General features: G+C 43.4%; 1 protein-coding gene across 1 annotated transcript in view; it reads left to right on the forward strand.

The window, feature by feature from the left end:
• The first annotated feature begins 448 nt into the window (after positions 1–448).
• The window catches only part of LOC101652762 (norrin cystine knot growth factor NDP), a 47,940-nt gene continuing 43,854 nt past the window's right edge, over positions 449–4,534 (forward strand). The window contains exon 1 of the mRNA XM_004713198.3: positions 449–599. The gene's annotated coding sequence lies outside the window, so the exon portion shown is untranslated. The remainder of the gene's footprint in view (positions 600–4,534) is intronic.

Consider the following 4,534-nt stretch of genomic DNA (forward strand, 5'->3'; position numbering starts at 1 on the left):
GCGACGTGCCGCTTCAGCGTCTTTGTATTCCTAAAAGGATTGTGTCTTTATTGCCGGAGTGCACATCTTAATGCAATCACAGGCTTGCAAAAGAATCAAATGCAGAATCTTCAATATCTCTTTCATATTTCCATAATACAAAGAAAGACATAGAAGAAACTTCCTTTCCCTTGTTCTTCTAGGTTGTTACCATCTTAAGATGCTCTGTGGAAGGGAGCCGAGCAGTGGGCAGCGGCTCTGCGTCCAGATAACGAGCGCCTCGCATTTCCGTGGTCTTCCCATTTGCTAGCGCGCTGCTGTGGCCGCTCGCCTGATTGATATATGACTGCAATGGCACTTTTCCATTTGACATTCTCTCTCTCTTTCTCTTTCTCTCTCTCTCCCTCTCTCCCTCTCCCTCTCCCCTCTCCCTCTCCCTCTCTCCCTCTCCCTCTCTCTCTCTGTCGCTTAAACAACAGTCTTAACTTTTGTGTGTTGCAAATATAAAAGGCAAGCCATGTGACAGAGGGACAGAAGAACAAAAGCATTTGGAAGTAACAGGACCTCTTTCTAGCTCTCAGCAAAGTCTGAGAAGAAAGGAGCCCTGCCTTTTCCCCAAGGTAAGCAGGAAAACCAGCGCTGCCGGCTTGCCTAGGAAATGACTTCTTTCCAAACTGAGCATTTCATCCTCCTCTCAAACAAAGACAATCTTAAATACCACTTAAATTTGCATTAATTGAATTTGCATTAATCTGTAGCCTGCTAGCATTGTGTGTGTGTGTGTGTGTGTGTGTCTGTGTGTGTGTGTTTTAATGAACGTGTCTTGGAAGTCTGTGACAGAACAGGGGAGCTTCACAGAGAGGCTTGAAACTACCTTTTGGTTCGATTTTAAGATATTTTTTTTAGAAAATCTCTGGATGATAGTTCTATATAACTTTGGGATGATTCTTCTATTTGGCCACGTGAAAGGGCACTGAGAAGCAGCCTGTCTTCCACCCGGGTTCATGAAGCTCTAGAGATCTTCCCAACCACCCTCACCCCACTACAATGGGGCACTATGAATGCAGGCAAGTCTGAGAGTTTAAAAGCGCACTGTTTACTTTTATTACTACTTATGTATGCTGCTGATCTCCTGCCAGGGCTCTGCCGGAGCGCTTAGAAGGACTTCAAACAATAGGCAACATTTCTTTCTAGCGTTCTGTGCCACACTTTGCAAGAATTCTGTTCCTTTGCACCCTTCTTCCAACGTGCAGTACTTCCCTCCCATAGAGACAATCTGGAACACGGGGGAGAGATGAGAATGGGTTTGCTCTATGATTTTGATTGGGATAGAGGTCTGAGGCAATGTCTGCTGTTTGCCTTGGCCTTATGGCAAATGGGTATATTTAATAGCAGGGTGTTCCTCCAACACAACCAGCTCCACATTTGGCTGCCCAAGGAGTATCCAGGAAAGGATGCTCCCATCAGCACAAGGGCCAGAACCTGTGGGGGTGTCTCCTAAAAACACCTGAGGAATATTCAAAGGGTTCTTTCAAACTCCTCAATACCAGTTCTCTTTAAAGCAAGAATTGCACTGGAGGAGGCCTGAGCATAACTCTTTCTCAGAGGAGAGGGAAACTTGACTATGAACAGAATGCTAATGACCTCAAAAGCCCTGTAACTGGGGGTCATTGTAATGGATCAGGAAAGAGACAGGCTCCCAAGGGTACTGAGATTCAGGTGTAGAAGAAGCACCTATTTGGAAAGATAAGAATCCATGCTCTGTTCTGTGTAACTAGCATTGGTATCAAATTGGGTTGCTATCGGATATTAAAATGTTACACAGCTGCAGATTGTACTTCTTTTCGTTTATAATATTAGCATATTTTAAATACAAGGAGTTGATGGTGGAAAATTGCTCCAACAAATTATTATTAACTACCAGGTGCATTTTAAAGCACAGAAATGCCTAAAATGCAGAGTTGTCTGTGAGTGTTAACCAAATGCAACAGCGTATGCTGAATACCTTTCAACTGAAGGTTTAGACCAAATGTCAATATCTGCTCTTACTTTCTTCTCCATAGTCTGGCTTCTGATAATTCCTGTCTATTTGAAGAATGTTGCACTGACAGTAAACTTGAGTGTCCTAACAACCATTTTTATTTCGGGGAGGGGATATGGTATATGGTGGACTTTGCTGATTTGCTCTCAAAATTAGCCTCACAAACATTGCTGAAATGAAAATCTGGCTTCTGAATGGGTTAATTTTCAACTTTCGAACCAGCACTATTGAAAAAGCCTATAAAAGATCCGATGGACTCTACCACTACAAATATTTATAGTGATTTGTTTTTAAAGTATTGCTGTTATAATAGTATTTAACCAAATCAAAATAATTTTCTTAAATTGTTATTCAGGTTGTTATATGATAGTACTTATCCCCAAAGAGCAAAGGTTTGCATCATTTTGGTAAAAATGCAGGTAAAGGGTCAAAAGAAAGGGGAATGGACACGGGCTTTCTCGATGGGTGTGAAACAAGCAGCTGAACTTCTCAGAAGGAAATGCGCCTGTCCCATTTTGGACCTTGATTCGAGTCCCAAAGACACTGTCAAGAGAAAACTAAGCACTTTTTGGATACATTTAACTATTTCCAACTCATTTTCTTTCCTAAGATCTTGAAAAAATATGAATTTTTTTTTCAGAATTAGAGCCACCAATGATGACCAGCAAATTTTAGGCTATTTTATGAATTTGTGATTCAAGTGCTACTATTTTATTTGTGCTACTCTTTATTAGTGATTCCACCATCCTTTTAATAAACATTTGTTAAGTCCTGATGATTTAACGATGAGGAGGACATTGTTCTACAGCCTAATTCTCAGTTGGCATGGTATCTCCACTTAGATTTGGAACCGAAAAGGGCTTTGCCAATGGATAAACTCAGTTATGAAGAATTATTTAAAATATTCACTGGTGTCTATGTTTACTTGAAATGATGAGTACTCATCAATGGGATTTTTTCCCCATAGATGATTAAAGGATTCCCGTTAGATTTTTTTCACCTTATCATTGGGTACATGTCATTTGTATAGCCTGGATCTTTTCAACCTGAGTAGAACGATCCAGTTTCTGTTGGGTTGATTCTCACTCTGGATGACTTCATGTGTGTCAAAGTAGCACCACACTGTGTAGCATTTTCACAGTGGCTGATTTTTTCAGTAGTAAACTGCCAACCTTTCTTCCAAGGTACCCATGAGTGAATTCGAATCTCCAACCTTCAGTTCATAGCCAAGTATGTTAACTGTTTGTACCACTCGGGGTTGAAGAACTCTGTACAAAGACTTCTTTTATCTCATCTCTGGCCCCTTGAACAGGGTAGAGCCACATGCTGTCTCAATCAGGGATGGAGATGAGTCACCTCCTCAGTGGCTAACATCAGGGCCACTTAATGAATCACTGAATCAGAAAGATGCATGGAGGAAAATTCAGTCACTGTCTCCCACCACTTGTTCTACCCCCAAGATAAAAAACAGTGACCTCTGAACCTGGAAGACATTCAAAAAGCCCATGGGAATAAGTTGCCTGAATTTATTCCCCAAATCCAGGTCTCTCTAAGAACCATGCTTGCTGTTTGCAAATAATCTAGCCGTGTGCTTTATGATGCAGTTAGGCTACTCAGAAGAAATCCAGGAAGCATCACCACTGAAGTCTAGGGTCCTGGTTCTCATCAACACTCTCTTGGTGGGTTTAAAATGCTTCATGTTCCCTGGAGTGCCAAATTCACCCCAGGAAACCATAACAGGCACATTGCTTCCCCAGTGAATGCACCTTTCTCCGGGTTTTCTCACTTGGCCCTTAGGAGTGGAGGGGTTGGGGAAGCAGGTGGAAGCACAGAGAAGTGTTAACGCCTAGGAGGGAAGTAGGGCCATGTGAGGGTGGGTGAGCTCCAGGGCCTCGTTTGCTGTGGCCTGTCCTGGCTGTGATCAGCTGTCATTTCCTCTTTGTGTATGACACTGTGGAACATATTAAAATTTCTCTGGGATGGTATGTTTGGAATTCTTCTGATGCCCCACCTCATCAACTTACTCAGACAATAAAAGCAAGGTTGTAAGCCTTTGAACAGCTGGCAGGCTATATATTTCCCTGCTTTCTTTCGTATAATCTAATTCAGAAAAGAATCCAGTGAGACTGGCAGTGCCATGTCTGGGCACTTGTTTCCTGCAAGCCCTTCCTCCGCCACCTCTACCAACCGGATCAGCTGGAATCTCCCTGGGTGGCATGTGGCTTTTCTTCTCCTTCTTGCTCACCGCCACTCCCACCCCGCCCCCTTTCCCCTTAGCCTGAGCTCCTTTCATTGTGAGCTCACTCTTCCACTCTGCTGGTTTTCCAGACAGCCTGGGTCCTGGGCCTTCAGGGGAGAATAGCCCAGTAGGTCTCCACATCTCCATAGCCTTCCCAAGATGTCATTCTTGGCACCAGCTCTGTTGCTCTGATAGGACTGGGGGGCTGTTTGTAGACCAGAGTCTAAACCCACTCACAGCCACATGGCTCGGCTGCCCTTTAGGCTGCCGGAGAC

This window comes from Echinops telfairi, unplaced genomic scaffold, assembly GCF_000313985.2.
Source record: "Echinops telfairi isolate 266 unplaced genomic scaffold, ASM31398v2 ScPeMD7_19;HRSCAF=73, whole genome shotgun sequence".
Classification (NCBI taxonomy): Eukaryota; Metazoa; Chordata; class Mammalia; order Afrosoricida; family Tenrecidae; genus Echinops; species Echinops telfairi.